The following is a 23,652-nucleotide window of genomic DNA, read 5'->3' on the forward strand; positions in this document are numbered from 1 at the left end:
GCAGAGGTTTTAATGAGGGCAAGACACCTAGAGTGTGCTCTGAAAAGGTGCAAAAGCAGCTGAAAATATGCACCCTCTTGAATCAGAGACAACAATAACTTGCAATTATTATAATGACACTTCCAAATTGAATTTAAATAAATAAATTTAACTATGGAGAAGTGAGACACTAAAATAAAAAATTGGTGAAAATGGCCCACGGAAGGCATTCTTCCAATGACACTTCCAAAATGAATTTAAATATAATAATAATGTATAGCACACAGGGGTGCCCAATCCTGCTCTGTGCAGGACAGTCGATCGGCAGGACTGGGCACCCCTGGTCTTTAATAATGGAGATTGCAAATTTTACTCATTGAGAGTTTTTGGTGAACTGAAAGCTACCTCTTGATTTTGAGTTGAACTGCGACACATCTGGCTGCCATTTTGGAGTATGGCCAAAAGGCTTTGATCAGGTAATTCAGATGTGTTTGATTAGAGATGGAATTGCAATCTGCAGGGAGGGGGGCCTCCAAGAGTGTAACTGCGTCCCCCCTCTACTTAGTAGGCCTTTCCACCTGTCGAGGAGCTCCTTCAAAGCATGAAGAATTTCAACTGAATTAACTATGGAGAAGTGAGACACTAAAATAAAAAATTGGCGAAAATGGCCCACGGAAGGCATTCTCACAAGGTTGCGTGGCCGAGCTTTGATTAGGTAATTTGATTAGGCTTTGATTAGGTAATTCAGTTGTATTTGATTAGAGATGGAATTGCAATCTGCAGGGAGGGGGGCCTCCAAGAGTGTAACTGCATCCCCCCTCTACTTAGTAGGCCTTTCCACCTGTCGAGGAGCTCCTTCAAGGCATGAAGAATTTCAACTGATTTAACTATGGAGAAGTGAGACACTAAAAGAAAAAAATTGGCGAAAATGGCCCACGGAAGGCATTCTCACAAGGTAGCGTGGCCGAGCTTTGATTAGGTAATTCGATTAGGCTTTGATTAGGTAATTCAGTTGTGTTTGATTAGAGATGGAATTGCAATCTGCAGGGAGGGGGGCCTCCAAGAGTGTAACTGCATCCCCCCTCTACTTAGTAGGCCTTTCCACCTGTCGAGGAGCTCCTTCAAGGCATGAAGAATTTCAACTGATTTAACTATGGAGAAGTGAGACACTAAAATAAAAAATTGGCGAAAATGGCCCACGGAAGGCATTCTCACAAGGTAGCGTGGCCGAGCTTTGATTAGGTAATTCGATTAGGCTTTGATAAGGTAATTCAGTTGTGTTTGATTAGAGATGGAATTGCAATCTGCAGGGAGGGGGGCCTCCAAGAGTTTAACTGCATCACCCCTCTACTTAGTAGGCCTTTCCACCTGTTGAGGAGCTCCTTCAAAGCATGAAGAATTTCAACTGATTTAACTATGGAGAAGTGAGACACTAAAATAAAAAATTGGCGAAAATGGCCCACGGAAGGCATTCTCACAAGGTAGCGTGGCCGAGCTTTGATTAGGTAATTTGATGAGGCTTTGATTAGGTAATTCAGTTGTGTTTGATTAGAGATGGAATTGCAATCTGCAGGGAGGGGGGCCTCCAAGAGTGTAACTGCGTCCCCCCTCTACTTAGTAGGCATTTCCACCTGTCGAGGAGCTCCTTCAAGGCATGAAGGATTTCAACTGATTTAACTATGGAAAAGTGAGACACTAAAAGAAAAAATAGGCGAAAATGGCCCACGGAAGGCGTTCTCACAAGGTAGTGTGGCCGAGCGCTCTAAGGCGCTGGATTAAGGTTCCGGTCTCTTCGGGGGCGTGGGTTCAAATGCCACCGCTGCCAAGTCTGCATTTTAGAAGGCACTTGTGAAAAGACTGGAGAAGTGACACTGCTTGCTCCCAGTCTCTTCAAAACTCAGCCTTTTTTGCTTTCCTTGGCCGAACTCGGAGGGCTTCAGAGCCTGACGATGAAGGTCTACACCCAACAATTTCTCTATTTCTGAAATTTAATGGCCACAAGATGGCCCACTAGAGTAGCCAAGCCGGGGTAGCGTGGCCGAGGGGTATACGGCGCTGGATTTAGGCTCCAGTCTCTTCGGGGGTGGGGGTTTGAATCCCACCGCTGCCAGCAGAGGATTTAATGAGGGCCAGACACCTAAAGTGTGCTCTGAAAAGGTGCAAAAGCAGCTGAAAATATGCACCCTCCTGAATCAGAGACAATAATAACTTGCAATTATTATAATGACACTTCCAAAATGAATTTAAATATAATAATAATGTATAGCACACAGGGGTGCCCAATCCTGCTCTGTGCAGTACAGTCTATCGGCAGGACTGGGCACCCCTGGCGCCTCATGTACAAAGACTTGCGTTGAATTCATACTAAAACATTGCGTACGGACAAAGCTGTAAATGTGCGTACGCACAAAAAAAAACAGATGTATGAATCTCTGCGTACGAAGGATCCCACGCATATTCTCTTTGTACATCCCAATTAACGTAAAAATGAGCGCACATGCACGAGCACAACGCCCCACCCAGTCTCCTCCCTTAATTAAATACATTTAAATATGGTAATGAGTCCACTTTGGCAAAAGAAAGGAGTAAGAAAATGGCTAAAGCAAGCGGCAAGAAGTGAAACTTTACAGAAAGTGAATCGGAGGTGCCATTATCGGAGGTAGAAACGAGAAAAACAAATATTTGGAACTTTGTCCTCCGGAATTAATAACAAAAGGAAAAAATATGAGTGGGCGAGTTTGGCTGATGCCGTCAATGCGGTGGGATCTGAAAGTCGCACTGTAAATGGACTTAAAAAGAAATGGTCTGATATAAAGCTGGACATTAAATGGAGAACTGCTGCGCACCGACAAAGTGTGGGCAGAACAGGCAGTGGTAAAGGGGTCGATGAACTTACACCCTTTGAGCAGAGTTGCCTCAATTATGGGTGACACTTTACTCTCTGGAGTAGTATCTGCTGCTGTGGGAGACTCGGAATTACTACAGGACTGCCACGAAGGTAACCAATATTATCTGCACATTCATTGAATGGAAATGTTTCCGATTTATATGCAAATTCTTCTTCAGATGGCGCCTTTATAGCAATGTGTGTGCAGTCGATCGCTCCGATTACATTAGGAAAACCGGCTATCGCTGCGAATTGCGTTTTAATGTTTGGCTGGTCAACTGCATCATATGGGAACCTTATACCTGGTAGACATGCGGATGATCCCGACCCATACCGCTGGCATTGCGCGGCTCAAAGACGACTGGCTTATTCCTGAGCGGTCTGCCAGTTCCCTTTGGAAAGAACCAGTTGCCAGGAACAAGTGCTGTCAGCACCTGCAAGGGAACGGGTATTGCGTGGGTCCTCGCTGTCTCTCTCTCTAGATTCGGACCCAACTCAGCACAGAGCTCCAAGAGGATAGCCCTTGGAAATCTGAAACGGCTGATAAGCCAGTCATCATCCTGGGCCAGAAAATCATTGTGGTCCCTAAAAACTCGTTCTCTTCGGATTCTGCCATTAGCAATGTCCTCTAATAAGGCCAAAGCTGCCATTGCCATAGACTAAGGGTTGTATCAATTTGCATATGTTTTTATATGTTCTTACTTAATCGCATAATTGATAAAATATTTCCATAAGGCTCGTGTGACAATATATGTAAATTATTTTATAAATTGCAAATTAATAGCAATGCTTCCCACAGGTGGTAGTGCGATAGACTTGTAGAAAAATTCGCTGTGTAATGTTTGCAACTTAACTTCATTGCCTGTAAGATTCGCCAACGGACAAAAACTATGAGAAATGTACGTACGCCAGACATGAAATTGGCGTGGAGGAACGCACATTCTCACGTTAATTTCACTGTTAGTACATCCGACCGTGAGCGTGAAAGCTGGCGTAAGCAAAGATTTTGTGCATACGCAAGATTGATACATGAGGCCCCTGGTCTTTAATAATGGAGTTTGCAAATTTGACACATTGAGAGTTTTTGGTGAACTGACAGCTACCTCTTGATTTTGAGTTGAACTGCTACACATCTGGCTGCCATTTTGGAGTATGGCCCAAAGGCTTTGATTAGGTAATTCAGTTGTGTTTGATTAAAGATGGTATTTCAATCTTCAGGGAGGGGGGCCTCCAAGAGTGTAACTGCGTCCCCCCTCTACTTAGTAGGCCTTTCCACCTGTCGAGGAGCTCCTTCAAGGCATGAAGAATTTCAACTGATTTAACTATGGAGAAGTGAGACACTAAAGAAAAAATTGGCGAAAATGGCCCACGGAAGTCATTCTCACAAGGTAGCGTGGCCGAGCGCTCTAAGGCGCTGGATTAAGTTTCCAGTCTCTTCGGGGACGTGGGTTCAAATCCCACCGCTGCCAAGTCTACATTTTAGAAGGCAATTGTGAAAAGACTGGAGAAGTGACACTGCTTGCTCCCAGTCTCTTCAAAACTCAGTTTTTGCTTTCCTTGGCCGAACTCGGCGGGCTTCAGAGCCTGACGATGAAGGTCCACACCCAACAATTTCTCTATTTTTGAAATTTAATGGCCAGAAAATGGCCCACTAGAGTAGCCAAGCCGGGGTAGCGTGATCGAGGGGTCTAAGGCGCTGGTTTTAAGCTCCAGTCTCTTCGGGGGCGTGGGTTCGAATCCCGCCGTTGCCAGCAGAGGTTTTAATGAGGGCCAGACACCTAAAGTGTCCTCTGAAAAGGTGCAAAAGCAGCTGAAAATATCCAACCTCTTTAATCAGAGACAACAATAACTTGCAATTATTATAATGACACTTCCAGAATGAATTTAAATATAATAATAATGTATAGCACACAGGGGTCCCCAATCCTGCTCTGTGCAGGACACTCGATCGGCAGGACTGGGTACCCCTTGTCAATGGAGTTTGCAAATTTGACTCATTGAGAGTTTTTGGTGAACTGACAGCTACCTCTTGATTTTGAGTTTAACTGTGACACATCTGGCTGCCATTTTGGAGTATGGCCCAAATGCTTTGATTAGGTAATTCAGTTGTGTTTGATTAGAGATCAAGCAGAGATTTTGTTGAACTGACAGCAGAGATCAGGCTCCAGGCTCCAGTCTACTCGGGGGCGTGTGTTTGAATCCCACTGCTGCCAGCAGAGGTTGTAATCAGCTGAAAATATGCACCATCTTGAATCGAAGACAACAATAACTTGCAATTATTATAATGACACTTCCAAAATGAATTTAAATATAATAATAATGTATAGCATTATATATATATATATATATATATATATATATATATATATATATATATATATATATATATGTATATTATTACACTATTACACTCAGTTACACTCTTGGGGGGCCTCCAAGAGTGTAACTGCATCCCCCCTCTACTTAGTAGGCCTTTCCACCTGTCGAGGAGCTCCTTCAAGGCATGAAGAATTTCAACTGATTTAACTATGGAGAAGTGAGAGACTAAAAGAAAAAATTGGTGAAAATTGCCCACGGAAGGCATTCTCACACGGTAGCGTGGCCGAGCGGTCTAAGGTGCTGCGTTCAAGCTGGGGAACAATAGTCCAACAAAGGTGGGGAAGAAGGGAAGAAAAGGGGGAAGGAAGAAAAAGAGAGGGGGAAGAAGAGAAAGAAAAAACGAAGAAAAGAAAGGCTGAAATTTGATGTTCAAAGATATGCCTTCATTAGCATAGATCTTATGATACATTTTCCGGTTTCTTCGTGTGTGAAAATCACGCATTTATATCACACTGTTTTCTATTGCAGGTGTGCACCAAGACTGGGGTTCGAATCCAGCTAAAGACAACTTTTTGTAATATTTATTATTTGAATAAATAATCATTATTTTTGAATGCATACTGTTCCCGTTTTAATAAAATATACATATTTAATTTGTTTGTTGTTTTTTTTGATATTCTATCATGAAAAATAATGTTATTTGCATTATTATGCAATGAACAAAGATGCAAATCATTAATTAGTAACTTATATGCTGTAAAATGTTTCACAAGAATAACAAAATGTACAAAGTATATTTTTATATACAAATGTTATATTGTTGCAGTGTACTGAAAAAATATTGTTATAATAAAGTAAAAGTAAATAAGCTAAATTTTTTATGCATACTGTTCCAGTGTTTATAAAATATACATATGTAATTTGTTTGTTGTTTTTTGAAATTCTTTCATTAAAAAAAAATGTTATTTGCATTATTATGCAACGAACAAAGATGCAACCCATTAAATAGTAACTAATATGAAGAATGTCTGTCACAAGAATAACAAAATGGAAAAATTATCTTTTTAAATATAAATGTTATATTGGTGCAGTGTACTGATGAAATATTGTGTTATATGAAAGTAAAAGTAAATAAGCAAATTCTTTTTGAATGCATACTGTTCCAGTGTTAATAAAATATACATATGTAATTTGTTTGTTGTGTTTCTTTGATATTCTTTCATAAAAATATATAATTGCCAATGGAACAGTGTTATTATTTCGTAGTTGTTGTATTATTATTGATCTGATTAAGTATTTTTTTAGGTTACATTCAAACAAGACACTTGCAAATCTGTTATTTGTAATGAACAAAGATGCAACCCATTAAATAGTAACTAATATGCTGAAAATGTCAATCACAAGAATAACAAAATGTATAAATTATATTTTTTATATACAAATGTTATATTGTTGCAGTGTTCTGATGAACTAGTGTTATATGAAAGTCAAAGTCAAAAAGAAATCACTTGCCAATTTGTTTTTATTTTCCAATCATACCAACAGAACAGTAATGAATATTAAAATGTTAAATACTGGTAACATGTTTTAAAAATAAATAAATAAAATGAAAAGTTAAATAGGTTTTCAAAAACAAGAAATAAAAAGTTAAAATGTTAAATAACGTTAAAAAAACAATTAAATAATATTCAACACAAGTATTAACTATTTAAACAACTGTTCACACTATATACATGATGCTATATACATGAAAATATATACATTATTTGGAAATGGTTCTCCGCATTTCCTCTAACCACACCTCTTTTGAAACAGTTTCAGTCTGTGGGCAGTACACCCTGCCCCTGTACTGGCTATGTCCTGTTGCACTTGTTTTAAATTGGCCACATTTTTTGCAAGTGTTGGCCTCTACGGTTCTCCTGTAGGGTCTCTTGGGCATGGCGTCTGGATTGGCAGCTGGTGAAGCGGGTAAGCGGGTTCCCTGTACAGCTGTTGGCTGTAACAGTGGCTGTATCATTTGCATCCCCTGGGCCATTGGGATGCCCTGGATCATTTGCACTCCCTGGAACATTGGCACACCCTGGAACATTGGCACAGCCTGGAACATTGGAACACCCTGGAAACCTGGTGCTGATGGTATAAGTATATTTGGTACCATCTGCAGTGATGCTCCAGATGCAGATGGTGTCAGCAACGTCTGACTCTGCGCTGGTGCCTTGGGTCTGAGAGGGGGTCGCCCAACAGAAGTCTGCCTCTGCTTTGCCTGACCAGCTGTGCTCTCTGGTAGCTTGTACTGGTGCTGCTCCCCTGGTTGTTCTGGCTCAGTCCGTAGACGTTTGGCTACCTGGAGAGGCTCATGAGCTTCAGGGAGGGGCTGAGGCAACTGAATGTCCTGAAGCAGCACAGACAGCTCCTGCTTTTTCTGTCTTTTGTTATACCACTGAATCAGGGTGTTCTGGTTAACCTCCACCAGCTGCATGGATGTTCCTCCCATCACCAAGCTGTTGCCCAGTACAAGCTGCCTTATCCTGCGATAGTCTTGCAGGATCAGAGACCATCTTGACAGGGCTCCCTTGCCTTTTCTTTTGGGGCTTGGGTGGACAGTGCAAAGTCTGATGAAGATGGTCTCCACCAGACGGCAACAGTCAGGCCACTGAGCAGGTGCGCTGCTTGGTGGTGCTCATCTGGTGGTGCTCTCTACACCAGGGTGAGTGGGCTTCTTCGGGACCTTGTAGCGTCCACTCAGCAGTCTCTTTCGGCATCGACTGTCAATCACCACCCGTTCCTTGTCCCGGTCATCCAGGTTCTGCCAAAGAGCAATTATGGTGTTGGCTTCCTGGTTGGTCAGGCTGAGGGCTGTGTGGTCCCGGAGATCCACCAGATATTCTGCCAGCTGGTCCACATGTTGATAACCCAGGATATTTTGGTAGTCAACAGCCTATTAAAAAACACAAACATGCAATACAATTATTACATCACATCTGTCTAATGCATAATTCCATAACTGATTGTGTTATTTTCCTGTTTATCACCGTAAAGCACTGTATAGTACAAAGCAGAGAGCGCCATTCTTGACATTTTACAAAGTACCAAATAAATAAAGATGACTTGACTTGATGTGTATTTGCAGCTTACAAATGAATTTAGGCTGTACTTTTAAATGTAAAATATGTGGAAAGTCTGGATTTAAAGCACTGGATGTTAATTCATCATAATTATTCTAGTTAATTTGAAAGACATACAAAGGAGTAGTATTTACCGTCTCTTCTTCATCATCATCCTGACCAGCATCCTCTGGCTCTGAGGGGAGAGTTGAAACAGATGTTTCAGAGGGAACAGGTGTGACAGCAGTCCCTGAGGGTCCAGGTGATGAAGGAGACTGTTACCCCTTTTCCACCAAAAAGAACCGGGTGCTGGTTCAGAGCCAGAGCCAGAGCTGGTTCGGAGTTGGTTCGACTGATAAGCTTACTAATGGCGCTTTTCCACTACACAGTACCAGCTCGCCTTGGCTCGGCTCGGCTCGACTCGACTCGCCTTTGTTTGGTTTTCCACTGTGTAAAAGTTGTACCTGTACCTGCTTTCGGGTACTTTTTTTCGTACCACCTCCGGCGAGGTTCTAAGCGAGCTAAGGCGATACTAAAATGTGACGTGAAAACAATGCCGACTGCTGATTGGTCAGAGAGAATCGTCACTATTCACTGCGTCATCATTGCACGCGCCAGATGGAGTATCCAGAATAACCCCGCCTTTTTTAAATAGTTTAGCCAGAGATAGTTACTAAACTTACTACTATTATTATGGCAACTCGGAAGAATACGCCGTGGTCAAACGAGGAGGTGCAGACATTCCTTTGTTTGGTTGCCGAAGAGAGGATCCAGCGAGAGCTTGATGGGGCAACGAGGAACGAAAGGCGTCGCTATGACGACCGGGTACTATTTGTGGCGATACTTTCTGCAATGGAAAACGGAACGAAAAGCGAGCCGAGTCGAGGCGAGCCAAGGCGAGTCGAGTCGAGTCGAGCTGGTACTGGTAATGGAAAAGCGCCATAAGAACCGGTTTGCCTTTCCACCGGCTAGAGAGCCACAACAGAGCCAGCTCTTACGTCACTGCATACGTCTCATCTTTCCCTCCAACGTTAGCGCGGTGGCGCTAAACACAAACACACCAATAAACAATGGCGGACGTTGCTTTGCTACTGATGTTCATGGCTTTGCGGACCTACATCGGCATCCAAACACGGCGGATCCAACGTGTTCGCGTGGCTCGCCTTTATTTGTACAGACGGAGATTACAAGCGAGAGTAACGGTATGTACATAACATTTATTTTTAACAATAAGATGCCGACTTTAGTCTGAGATTTATATTTTAGCCTCAGCATGTTGCTAACCTCCTAGCATCGATTTTGCTGATAATCGATCACATTGCAGTTAAATTAAAATGTATTAAGCATAGGTTGAATAAGGTTTTCGACGCTGTTTTGTGAAATCTCGTATGTATGTGTGACGCAAACGCAAAAACCACTCACAGTAATAAAACTAAAACTAGATAATCTGCAGAAAAATGTGTCCACTTTCAGTGTTGTTTTATTATATGCTATATTATGTTTTTTTATTAGTATTACTGCAGCTGTAATGTGTAACGCCTATTAAAAATGTCCAAATTTAGATTTATACATGGTTTTCACTGGACAAGAAGGCTATGAAAATAAGTTGTCTGAAAAGACAATGTATGACCCTAAAAAGACTGGGAAAAAACCTTATAAATAAAGTAGCCCTGTCTTTTAGTGGTACTTATAGATGAATTAATAAACGCTTCACTGCTACAGCTCAACTGTTTTTATAGTATTTATACTGCACTGTATACTTGATAGAAAATATACATAAACCCTATTGCCCATAAATGAAAATTATATATAGCCTACAGTATATATATTTATATATATTTTTTTATCTTTACAGGCAATCTTGCAGCTGAAGGCAAGGCGGAGGCCACCTGTAATGTGGGCATACCCACGATCTGGCCACTGGTGGGAAACAATTGTTCCGGATTTCACCCCGTTACAATTCATGCAGAATTTCCGTGTATCCCCAGAATCGTTTGAGTACATCTGCAGTCAGGTCAAGCATGCTATGGGGAGAAGGAACACAAACTACCGTTTGTGTGTCCCAATCCGAAAGCGTGTGGCAATTGCCATCTGGAAACTGGCCACGGGTGGTGAATACAGGACAATCAGCCATCTTTTTGGGGTAGGCCTCAGCACTGTATTTAATTGTGTTCAGGAATTCTGCAACACAGTCATCAAGGTGCTCCTTCTCATCCACATAAGATTTCCTGATGCTGAAAAGTTGTTAGAAATGGCCACTTTCTTTAATAATCGTTGGAGAGTTCCACAGTGTGTGGGTGCAATTGATGGCAGCCACATTCCAATAATTGCACCAGAGGACTATCCACGAGACTATTTCAATCGTAAAGGCTGGCATTCTATTGTTCTGCAAGCAGTTGTGGATGGCAAAGGTCTTTTCTGGGATGTTTGTGTTGGCTATCCAGGGAGTGTGCATGACGCCCGAGTGCTACGACAGTCACATTTGTGGGAGGCCCTAAGTGACGGGGAATTACTTGGGCAAAACAAAGTGACCATCTCTGGCTGTGATGTTGGACATTACCTGATCGGTGATCCGGCATACCCCATGCAGAATTGGCTCATGAAGCCCTTTTCCGACACTGGCAGACTGACCCCTGAACAGCACACCTACAATTACAGGCTGAGCAGTGCACGATCGGTTGTGGAGATGTCTTTTGGGAGATTAAAAGGACGATGGAGGTGCCTCCTAAAAAGAAATGACTGCAAGCTGGAGCTGAGCAAGAGGATTGCACTGACCTGCTGTGTGCTCCATAACATTTGTGAGGAACATGGTGATAATTTCACTGAAGAGCACCCAGACAGGACTCTAAACATTGAGCCTCCTGTTCAGACATTACCTGAGCGTGCAAACACCGAAGGGGCTGACATCAGAGGTGCATTAATGATGCATTTTAACGGAGGGAATGAGTGGTTCTTTGAATAGACCAATGCCATATTTTTGTAACACTGCGGTTTGTGTTTGAGGACATCTGCACTTCCATAAATTGTATTATATTCTCATCCATTGAATAAACCCTATTATCTCTAAAACGATGCATTTTGTGAATAATTTCATAAGCCATTTTATTGCCCTGTAAACACCTACTTGACTAATGTCTGGCCAGGAGAACTGCTCAATTCTTGCTTTATGGTCCTCAATCAATGACCCTTTCACACTTCTGACCGGCATGAGACAGTCTTTTGTCTTAATTCAACCATTATAGCCTTTATTCAGGCGTTATGGCTTGCCATCAGCTCCACTTCAAGCCCACTATCCACCTATTATCTGAAGCCTTTCTAGAAAACAAACCAAATATTGTAAATTCTTGTAACAAATTATATTGTGAAATAGATATAGCTCCTGCCCGACAGGTGGTTAGAGCTACAATTAGCACCAAACTACTTAACACAATTTAAAATATTAATATTACCCTTTTCCTCAATTCACTTTAAACCACCAAGTTTTTATTAACTTCCAATCATGAACTAATTTGGATTTTAGTCATATTTAATGTTGAAATGTTATAGAATTGTATATGCAGCTAATCGCTTCACCTGATTAACATGTTTAATATACACATGTATGAAAATACAACAAATCGCATTTTTTTTTAAACCACAAACCATACACGATATTTGCCTAAATGTTAAAGAAACTGAACCAGACATTTGTATTAATAAACATGTTTATTTAAACAAAAACAACAATACAAATCTTTATAAAACTGTGAAAATGTAAAGTGCAGTAAGTGAAAAAAATTGTAAATAGTTATTTTAAATAAATTAAAAATTGACATAAAAAGCAGCAACCAGAAATACTGTGGTGGTATATTTGCAATCATTTTTGCACTTGTGCCTCCATTACGGCCACCATGCGCCCCATGAGTCCAAGCAGAGACTGTGTGTCCGCTCTCATGTCCTGACGCAAGGCATCATCCATTTCTTTGCTGTGCTGCAAAAACCTCTCATCTGCCCTTTCCAAATATTGCACCAGTTCTGAGGTACTGTCTCTCTTCCTTTTTCCTGTGTACAACAATAATAGCAGATGACAGATCATCAATGTGTTGTCATAGCATTGCAAATAATGGTTTTCTGCAGGGAATTACGGGTATGCATCTGCTATATTAGTTATATAAAAAATATGTATAGCATCATACTACATCACTATCACTTCAGATTTTGCTCATGTCCATAAAAAAGCATCAACATTATATTGTATGTAGCTAAAGGTAATGTCAGACTGACTTTATATTCTATTTTAAACTTTTTAAAAGTATTTTCTAGACTTTTGCTTTTTGTCTAAGGTAATAAAATGTAATTGTTACATATCAAAGCATTTTGTATTGCTGTTCATTAAGTTAAAGGGTTAGTTCACCTAGGGTGAACTATCACTTTAAATGAAGGAAAAATTTAAACATTTCAGTACCTGATAATATATAGTAATATACAGTATGTATGTGTGTGTATATATATATATATTACAGACACAACTCAGTGTTTGCATAGTGTATGATGTGACCATTTGCACACCAAGTCTTACCCCGTTCTGAAGATGCTTCTCCAGAGCTGCTACACGACGGCACGGGAGAGCTGCAGCCCAGCGGTGGCGGCAACTCAACGTTGTCATCATCACGGTCGGTGATGGCAGACAGTTCTATAAAAAAAACAAAAATCCAGACAGTACTTTAAAAATTATTGTCCATTACACTTTACTGTTCTGTGCTACTTTATACAATGAAATCACAGATAATACAATCCTAGCTAGCCACATTGCAAACACTGATGTAAGAAATTAGAACCTCACTAAACGACTAAGAAACAAGAAAGTAAAATAATATAAAAACAGAACTTACCAGGATCGGTGCAACTTTGCTGTAGCGAATCATCCACCATTGACTCGAGCATTATTGTTGCCGAGTTCAGCGCCCCGGTCACCTGGCATGCCGGCCTATCGCCGAGAACAGAGTCGAGAACGTCGAAATGTGGGTTTCGACGAGGGCGACCATTGCCGCTTCGACCGAGGTCCTTTTTTTGGTCCCTGTAGTCCTTCTTTAGTTTTTTTAGTTTGTTGCTTATCTGTTGGAGGTTCCGGTCGAACCCCGCTACAGCCATCTCTCTCGGAATTTGCTGCAAAACCGGTTTCGTCCGCGAAGCCCCGTCTAACTTACCCTGGACTTCTGCAGAGGACCAGAGTGCAATAAAGCAGCTTGTTTCCTCCTCTGACCACAACTGTTTTTGTTTAATCGCGTCCATCGTGTTTATCTGCTAATTCAAAAATGGCGGTCACAAGTTTCTGTTCGTCTTGTTGGTCACGGTAACCCCGCCCCCAGCCGCTGACGTAAGCGGTTCTTACTTCTAGACCAGCAATGATTTGGTGCTACTTAAGAACCACTTTTACTGGTTCGGAGCTGGTGCTTTGGTGGTCGAAAAACAAAGAACCGATTTGAAACTAGGCTCTGGCTCCGAACCAGCACCAGCTCTGCCTTGGTGGAAAAGGGGTATGTGTGAGGACAAGTTTGGGGTCAGGGACCAGTGAAGGGGATGTGGAGCCCAGTACAGGTGTGGCACTGCTGGTGACCAGGGTAGAAGAACCCAGTGTCAGTGTGGAAGAGGGTGGTGACAGAACAGCCTCCAGATCTGCTATTGTGTGATCCTCGCTGATGTCACAGAAGCCCTCATCTTCATCTCGCTCCTCCACACTGAGGTCCTCAATGAGCTCTGCTGTCTGCTCAGAGTCAGGATTCATGAGCTCACCTGAAATGAAAACAATAAACAAACGGAAATTAAATACAATGTTGTGTATCATATTTGATACATTAGGCTTTTGTAGTAGCTCATATAGTGTGAGAATATAGAGCTCATCGTCAAGGAGAAAAAAAACAAAACAGTTTTATTTAGAGGCCCAACACGTTTAATTATGGGGGCAAAACATGAAATGAAATGCAATACAATGATGATTGAGAGAAAAGTCTGATGATCTTTTTGATATTTACATGTAACATGATTTTCTAATCAAGTGAACCCAAGCTGCTTCAGTCTAGTAACTAGTCATTAAATATTACTAACAATATAAAAGTTATTCTTACAATTACTTTATAAAATCAGTAAAGGTTTCACAATGAAAAGAAACGTGAAGCACGAGCTGAAGGTGGACACTTTTACAATTATACTAAAAGACTATAATCAATCAGACGACAGAGGGCATGTTTCCTAAAAAGTTTTGATCATGTTGATCATTTAGAGTCCTTTAGAAACTTGCATATCAATTATGATACAATCGACTCTATAGGGTTAAATCTGACATATAGACGGAGGTTACACAGAAATTGCAAGTTGATAAAATAAATAATATATAAAATAATTCTCACCGGTGTAACATGCAGGGGGACAAAACGTGGGGACCACTTTCCTGCCAAACAGCTTTTCATAATTGCCGTTTACACAGTGAACAAGTTCTCCTCTGTAGCTGCACAAAGCTTATGGCTCCGATGACAGGGAAGCAGCCTCCCGGTCCTGGTTCCACCGGTGTAGACCCTCCAGCAGATAAATCTGAAAGTTCAGACTGTTTGCACTGGTCCCTGTAAATAGACACAACAGTGTTTAGGAGGTGTTAAAGGAACACACAAAAACACTTAATGCTCTTTCTTTACACATGCACAGTGTGTGTGACAAAGACAATACCTGGGATGAAACGGTTCAGGTGTAAATGAAAGGACTGGAGAGAAGTGGAGCCTCTGGCACATCTGTAGGTCTTCAGAAGCACGCCTCCCTTGTTTAGGCTCCCTGTCTCTGTATAGAGCACAACACCAGGGGGGTCTTGAATGCATTTCACATGCTTCTTCTGGACATTCCAGATGTGCTCCATCCTTTCTCGGTCCAGGAGAGGAACACCCAGGGAGTCTTTGCCCTTGCTGCTCAGGAGCTCTGTAAGCAGCCGCTCAAGGAGAATGATGGTAGTCTCCTCTCCACAGGTCCTCCTCCGGCAATGGAGTGCCAGCTCATTTCTGGTAAGATGCTTGTTGACATCTTCATCTGTCAGCGCAGGCCAACCCTGGGATATCAACAGCTCTCTCTTTGCTTTGCGAAGCATAGAAACATCAGCCGCATCCCACTCAAAAATGCACGCTGACAGCCGTGACATGAAGATGGGATACAGCTGATGGGCATCAGTTGTACACCCCATGGCAATCCTGCGCATAAAATGCCAGATGTCCAAGCGAATCATGAGATCAGGCCACCCTCTGAATCTGGTTTTCAGCTTGGTCTCACCCACATCAGTGCAGCAGCCACAGTCCACAAACAAAACAACAGGTGGATCCACACTAGCCTGCATCTGCACATCTCACTGCACATCTCACTGCATCTCTCACTGCAACTCTCACTGCATCTCTCACTGGGCCTGCTCTTCTCCCTGGGCCCCTTGCTCTTACTCTTCCTCGTCCAGACATTACAGTGTTTGTCTTTTTCTGTTTTCAAAAACATCACTCCTCAAAGTCCTCCTTTTACTGTATAAGTGTCAATGTAACAGAAAAAAATAACCCCTGCCACTGAGTCTAAGCCAGACTGGAATCAGCTATGGTTGGCCCAATTTACCCAACATAAATCAGGTGTGTGTCAATTATTCAATTGTTTGTTTATTATCAGCTGAGATATATTGTTTTTGAACTGATATCATTGAAGAAGCCGAGGTTTTTATACTGTATCTAAGGTTTGGAATATTGTTTTTTGCTATTGTGGGGTGGTGTGTGTTAACATTTGTAAATACTACAAAAACAATCCATAATTTTGTTGGGAGGTATAGCTTGTCTGTTAAGAAAATGTAAGCATTGTGGAAATGTGTTCACTGACTGCATATTGTGTGAAAACTGTATAGTATTGCTCTTAATTCATTATGATAAGATTTCCTGCATACAAAATATATTTCTAAAAAGTGCACAGATGTGGAATGTGTCTTAGAATGCAATGTGGATTATGCCAGTACTTACAGAGACAGTGGTGCTTGGTGTAGGGGCACTGGACACTGCTGCGCTGGGTTGGTCAACAGCCTGAGATGTTTCCTGGAATACAAAATATGTTTCTAAAAAGTGCACAGATGTGGAATGTATCTTAGAATGCAAGTTTCTAAAAAGTGCACAGATGTGGAATTTGTCTTAGAATGCAATGTGGATTATGCCAGTACTTACAGAGACAGTGGGGCTTGGTGTAGGGGCACTGGACACTGCTGCGCTGGGTTGGTCAACAGCCTAAGATGGTCTCCTAGCCACACTCAGATTTGGCTTTGCAGCAGCAATGTGGGCCCCACCAAATCTTGGCTTGGTAAACTAAAAAAGGGCAAAACAATTTCAATGAAAAGACAAATTGAATTGTAACAGCACATTGGCCAAAAATATAATAAAATGTAAAATGAGAAAATATCTATTGATCCTATCATTCATTATATAACTAAAGGACCTGCTTTCTTTCTTTAACTTATTTTTTTGTCTGTGTATTACCACACTCTACTACTTATACAGATTGAAATAAGCACAGTTAGAATAGAAAAATGTGTGGGAAGGTATTGCTAGAATGTGAGTATATAGTAATTTAACAAGTACCTTTTAAAAATGACTTAAAATCAAAAATAGTTTGCACATAGTTTGTAAGAGAAAGCGTTTATTAACAGTAATGAAGGTTACCCTTGAAATGGCAACAAAGCAGATTCATGATGACTTAATTAATAATACGTGTATAATTAATTGTGCATAAGTGGAATGTTACCTGAGAAATACAGAATGAAAGACGTAGCTTCAGTAGCCAGTTGGAAAAATCAAGAGAGATGCCATGAAGGACGTGAGTATCGTTTAACCCATAATGGCAAAGCCCAATTAGAGAGGAAGAGGAGAATGCAAGAGCAGAGCCCAGAGAAGAAAGAGAGATCACATAGGTTACATTGTTCTTTCACCATTTTACTTGATCTAAACCAACCTGAGACAGTGAAACTGACCAATAAGCAGACTACAGCCGCCCCTGTACAAGGTGTGACAGCTGGCAGGTAGGTGTAAAAACATACCAGCCATTTCCACTGAACTTAAACCTTTATACTAAACGTATATTAAAACTGCAATTATATATATATAAAAAAAATGTTATTACCTTTGACAAACTTGGTATAATTTTAGAAGTAGGCTGGGGTGGGAGCTGACGCTGACTCTGCGCCATGACCTCCTGTGCTGGTCCAGTAGCGGCAGACTGTTGTTCAACAACCCTTGGTGCTTGTCCAATAGAGGCTGTGGCCTGCTTAAGACAACCACAAAAATACATAGGCTACAATAATTGTTGAACAAGAAGAATTTGTTCAGTAAATTATATATATATATATATATATATATAAGAATACAAGTTACATCTTTACATAGTTACCTTTTGAGTATGAAAACCACATATGCACTTTGGGACCGCTCCGAGCAAGGTTGTCTGGCCGCGAGACTGCATCGGACATCTTTCAATCTGTAAACATTATAATATAGAATACATGCATTTCTAACTTATCAGTATGAATGGCACATTAATTTATTGTAGTGTGTCATTTATTTGTATTAATGTTCTTTGAAGGGGAGATACAAACTGTAAAATTAGAGATAAAGAGTGAGTAAAGTTTGTATCCTCCTTTAAAAGAACAAGAGAGGAACATTTCACACCTTCAAAAAAAGATCCATTCACTCAACATCCCCACCCCCACTGCCTCAAATCTCTGAATCTCCCAGTGCAAAAAAAAGTTTTTTTTTTACATAAATAAACATAAATCTCAAATACCTGCAACATTATCTACATACATATCTATAAATAATGATGACATAGAATTAAATGATTAGGATTACAATTATTACATCATGCAAAGGTGACAAAAGCACACTCACCCTTTGGTACACGTCATGCCACTTTTTCTGTCGAGGAGCTGGCCTGTTACCCTCATTTTATTGCCAAACTCCTGTGCTGGCAAACTTTTTTAGCCTTGCAATCCAGTCAGTATCTGACATGGCTTTATGGGATTTTTTGCCAGACATTTTTTTGTTGGGGGGCTAACGGTTAGGTTATATCGTTTTGAACAAAACTACTATAATACTTATTATTTCTTTAAAAAAAGCACACACGATATTTACAATTATAATATATACAATTATATACAAATATAAAATTACATTGTCCGAAAATACAGTTAAAGTTACCGAAAAATAAGTTTCGCAGTCCTCCGTTAAAATGATGCTGCCTGACCTCCGTGACAGTGATGCTCGACGTCTGAACTTTTTGACCTCTGACACGCCCCTCAGGATATGTCATTACTTCGTACACCTTCGGCTCAGTTCGGCAACTTGATTGACACTTGGCTAGCTTCCTGACTCCTCCTCCTAGCGGTGCTAAGCGTAAACGTGCCATCGACATTTCCTTGTACTCTGGTTGGTCAAATGTCGAAAATGATAAGGAAAAAGTCAAGAATGGCGCTCTCTGATTGGCTGCAAATGTTATAATGTCGAGAATGGCGCTCTCTAATTGGCTGCAAATGTTATAGCGCGTCGACGTGATTGGCTGTGGCGTTCAACATTGTTCAACATTATCCCCATTTTGACGGACTATCCTTCGGCAGCTGGCGTTCAGGCTCCAGTCTCTTCGGGGGCGTGGGTTCAAATCCCACCGCTGCCAAGTCTGCATTTTAGAAGGCAATTGTGAAAAGACTGGAGAAGTGACACTGCTTGCTCCCAGTCTCTTCAAAACTCAGCCGTTTTTGCTTTCCTTGGCCTAACTCGGCGGGCTTCAGAGCCTGACGATGCATTTTAGTGAGACTGGAGAAGTGACACTGCTTGCTCCCAGTCTCTTCAAAACTCAGCCGTTTTTGCTTTCCTTGGCCGAACTCGGCGGACTTCAGAGCCTGACGATGAAGGTCCACACCCAACAATTTCTCTATTTCTGAAATTTAATGGCCAGAAAATGGCCCACTAGAGTAGCCAAGCCGGGATAGCGTGGCCGAGGGGTCTATGGCACTGGATAAAAGCTCCAGTCTCTTCGGGGGCGTGGGTTTGAATCCCACTGCTGCCAACAGAGGTTTTAATGAGGGCCAGACACCTAAAGTGTCCTCTGAAAAGGTGCAAAAGCAGCTGAAAATATGCAACCTCTTGAATCAGAGACAACAATAACTTGCAATTATTATAATGACACTTCCAAAATGAATTTAAATATAATAATAATGTATAGCACACAGGGGTCCCCAATCCTGCTCTGTGCAGGACACTCGATCGGCAGGACTGGGCACCCCTTGTCAATGGAGTTTGCAAATTTGACTCATTGAGAGTTTTTGGTGAACTGACAGCTATCTCTTGATTTTGAGTTTAACTGCGACACATCTGGCTGCCATTTTGGAGTATGGCCCAAATGCTTTGATTAGCCAATTCAGTTGTGTTTGATTAGAGATGGAATTGCAATCTGCAGGGAGGGGGGCCTCCAAGAGTGTAACTGCATCCCCCCTCTACTTAGTAGGCCTTTCCACCTGTCGAGGAGCTCCTTCAAAGCATGAAGAATTTCAACTGATTTAACTATGGAGAAGTGAGACACTAAAATAAAAAATTGGCGAAAATGGCCCACGGAAGGCATTCTCACAAGGTAGCGTGGCCGAGCGGTCTAAGGCGCTGGATTAAGGCTCCAGTCTCTTCGGGGGCGTGGGTTTAAATCCCACCACTGCCAAGTCTACATTGTAGTGATAATGAAACAAACACAATTGAAGCTTTTAGGTGACTGTTCATACATAATCCCACAAAGAGTCTTCACATTCCAGAATCAAATCACCAGACCCAGAGCCATAGGCTCCAGAGAATCTGCAACCAAAAATACTTTTTATTGTTTAACTAAAGGAAGAACGTTGTCAACGTTTTATAATTTTGCAAGACAGCTCTGTTCAGAAATGGTAAAACAAGATGCCCTAACGAGAGGTCACCTGACCCCTGCGACTAACAGACTACGTCTTTCTTAAGGAACAAGGTCCCATGACAGAGATGTAAAACAGACTTCCCCCTTCTTGAAGATCTTTGAATGACCTCATTGTTGAGACCTCTTAAAAACCACAGAGACAAGAGACTTTTCATATAAAAATGCATACAATCATCACAAAACAATTCTTGACGAACTTATATTCAAACATCGTTCAACTACATAATTCTATATTGTGTCTATGACCCCTGTATGTGTCTATTATGCTTAATCGCATATAAGTCATCTAATTGTTGTAACTATTACCTGTGTGAATGAAAGTATCGTGTTTGCTATCATTATGCTCATATATTATTAATTCAGAAGGTGGCTTGATTGAAATCTGTGTAAAAAAGTTTATGTTCTTAAAATGGAAATTATGTCTAAAAGGAATCCTCTATTCGAGCTGATGAGTAAGCAGACCACAGATAACACATGATTCACGATGAGAGAAAGAGGGGGGATAGAAAAGACCCCCTTCTCAAATAACCATATAGTATCTTATTGTCCGAATTCCAAATTCCTCCAGGAGGCGGGACAAAACACTTGAGTTTAAAACCTCAAACCCGAACAGAGTTAAGGAAGAAGACTTTGGTAGAATAATGCGCTAGAAGATTAGAACAGAAGTCGGACGGGCTCTCTCTCGAAGAAGGTCTCGGCAGAACAACAAGTCGGATGGAGCAGAAGATGGTTATAGTAACCATGTAGACGCGTAGAGACAAAGAACCCAAATTAAGATCACAAGAACATGGGTTAAAACAGATTTATTCAAGCCATCTAACTCGTTTCACCTTCCTTTCTTTTCCTTTGTTTTATTTTCTCGTTAAAAGTCTCGGTTCTAAGTTAAGTTTTGCTGCAAAGTTTCGTTTTAACATTTCAACTGCAAAACCAGCTTCCAACTTCAAAGACTTTCATTCATCCGCGCCAACACACCACGTGACTGGCTGTCAAAGATCTATCCAGGCACACGAGGAGACCAGCCAACGAACTAGCTCGGGAAACCCCCTTTTACGAGGAAAGGGAATCCCAAGAGAAAAAAAGGAACGCAAACAAGCAAGTAATGCCTCCAGACTCTTAAACTGAACTGGTGTATTTTGATACAGATTTAGTAACCTAAGAAACAAAAGGGTGGAATTAATTATTGATGGTTCGTTCAGGTTGTGTCTTATAAGTGCATATAGATACTTGGGATCTCACCATCTGACTCCTAAAACCCATTCTTCCTCACCCTCTTTCTTTCTTCAACTTGTTTGAATGCGTGTGCATGTGTTTGCGTTAGTTTTATTACCATTACTATTATTACTATTAGTTTTATGTGTTAGTCTTATAATCAATAAAGTATTGTTTGTATTTGAAAAGAGAAGCATTACTTGTGTTGTGTGCTTACAGATTTATTGTCTTGAACTGCGATCTAATGCTACCTATGCTTTTACCCTTGAATTATTTCTAAATTTAGCTTTTAGCTGGGAATTAGTCTTTCTTGGCCAGGAAGATATTATATTTCCTAGAATTAATAATTGTTTATGCTTTCCGTTCATTGGATGAACTGATAAAATTATCATACTATTGATTCAGCTACAGTAAATTCTGAAAATAATTAAACTATTAATTATTGATCATAATCTGTTATGAATAAGAATTAGTTATATTTATACGGGCGTATAAACGCTACAACATTTTAGAAGGCTCTTGTGAAAAGACTGGAGAAGTGACACTGCTTGCTCCCAGTCTCTTCAAAACTCAGCCGTTTTTGCTTTCCTTGGCCGAACTCGGCGATTTTCAGAGCCTGGCGATGAAGGTCCACACCCAACAATTTCTCTATTTCTGAAATTTAATGGCGAGAAAATGGCCCACTAGAGTAGCCAAGCAGGGGTAGCGTGGCCGAGGGGTCTAAGGCGCTGGATTTAGGCTCCAGTCTCCTCGGGGGCGTGGGTTCGAATCCCACCGCTGCCAGCAGAGGTTTTAATGAGGGCCAGACACCTAAAGTGTGCTCTGAAAAGGTGCAAAAGCAGCTGAAATTATGCACCCTCTTGAATCAGAGACAACAATAACTTGCAATTATTATAATGACACTTCCAAAATGAATTTAAATATAATAATAATGTATAGCACACAGGGGTGCCCAATCCTGCTCTGTGCAGGACAGTCGATCGGCCGGACTGAGAGTTTTTGGTGAACTGACAGCTACCTCTTGATTTTGAGTTTAACTGCGACACATCTGGCTGCCATTTTGGAGTATGGCCCAAATGCTTTGATTAGGTAATTCAGTTGTGTTTGATTAGAGATGGCATTGCAATCTGCAGGGAGGGGGGCTTCCAAGAGTGTAACTGCATCCCCCCTCTACTTAGTAGTCCTTTCCACCTGTCGAGGAGCTCCTTCAAAGCATGAAGAATTTCAACTGATTTTACTATGGAGAAGTGAGAAACTAAAACAAAAAATTGGCGAAAATGGCCCACGGAAGGCATTCTCACAAGGTAGCGTGGCCGAGCTTTGATTAGGTAATTCGATTAGGCTTTGATTAGGTAATTCAGTTGTGTTTGATTAGAGATGGAATTGCAATCTGCAGGGAGGGGGGCCTCCAAGAGTGTAACTGCATCCCCCCTCTACTTAGTAGGCCTTTCCACCTGTCGAGGAGCTCCTTATCCAGCGGTCTAAGGCGCTGGATTAAGGCTCCAGTCTCTTCGGGGGCGTGGGTTCAAATCCCACCGCTGCCAAGTCTACATTTTAGAAGGCACTTGTGAAAAGACTGGAGATGTGACACTGCTTGCTCCCAGTCTCTTCAAAACTCAGCCGTTTTTGCTTTCCTTGGCCGAACACGGCGATTTTCAGAGCCTGACGATGAAGGTCCACACCCAACAATTTCTCTATTTCTGAAATTTAATGGCCAGAAAATTGCCCACTAGAGTAGCCAAGCTGGGGTAGCGTGGCCGAGGGGTCTAAGGCGCTGGATTTAAGCTCCAGTCTCTTCGGGGGCGTGGGTTTGAATCCCACCACTGCCAGCAGAGGTTTTAATGAGGGCCAGACACCTAGAGTGTGCTCTGAAAAGGTGCAATAGCAGCTGATATTATGCACCCTCTTGAATTAGAGACAACAATAACTTGCAATTATTATAATGACACTTCCAAAATGAATTTAAATATAATAATAATGTATAGCATAAAGGGGTGCGCAATCCTGCTCTGTGCAGGACAGTCGATCGGCTGGACTGGGCACCCCTGGTCTTTAATAATGGAGTTTGCATATTTGACTCATTGAGAGTTTTTGGTGAACTGACAGCTACCTCTTGATTTTGAGTTGAACTGCGACACATCTGGCTGCCATTTTGGAGTATGGCCCAAAGGCTTTGATCAG

At 41.4% G+C, this 23,652-nt stretch overlaps 4 non-coding genes across 4 annotated transcripts; all 4 read left to right on the forward strand.

Annotated features, from left to right (window-relative positions):
• Nucleotides 1-4,253: 4,253 nt before the first annotated feature.
• trnal-aag (transfer RNA leucine (anticodon AAG)) lies at nucleotides 4,254-4,335 on the forward strand. Its single transcript has one exon. It is a non-coding gene; the product is annotated as a tRNA-Leu (tRNA).
• Nucleotides 4,336-19,937: 15,602 nt separating this feature from the next.
• On the forward strand, nucleotides 19,938-20,019 carry trnal-aag (transfer RNA leucine (anticodon AAG)). Its single transcript has one exon. It is a non-coding gene; the product is annotated as a tRNA-Leu (tRNA).
• A 2,153-nt stretch (nucleotides 20,020-22,172) lies between these two features.
• trnal-uag (transfer RNA leucine (anticodon UAG)) lies at nucleotides 22,173-22,254 on the forward strand. Its single transcript has one exon. It is a non-coding gene; the product is annotated as a tRNA-Leu (tRNA).
• A 964-nt stretch (nucleotides 22,255-23,218) lies between these two features.
• On the forward strand, nucleotides 23,219-23,300 carry trnal-uaa (transfer RNA leucine (anticodon UAA)). Its single transcript has one exon. It is a non-coding gene; the product is annotated as a tRNA-Leu (tRNA).
• The last annotated feature ends 352 nt before the right edge of the window (nucleotides 23,301-23,652 follow it).

The sequence above is a fragment of the Siphateles boraxobius genome, unplaced genomic scaffold, assembly GCF_051911475.1.
Source record: "Siphateles boraxobius isolate OS27281-9 unplaced genomic scaffold, OSU_SipBor_1 12, whole genome shotgun sequence".
NCBI lineage: Eukaryota > Metazoa > Chordata > Actinopteri > Cypriniformes > Leuciscidae > Siphateles > Siphateles boraxobius.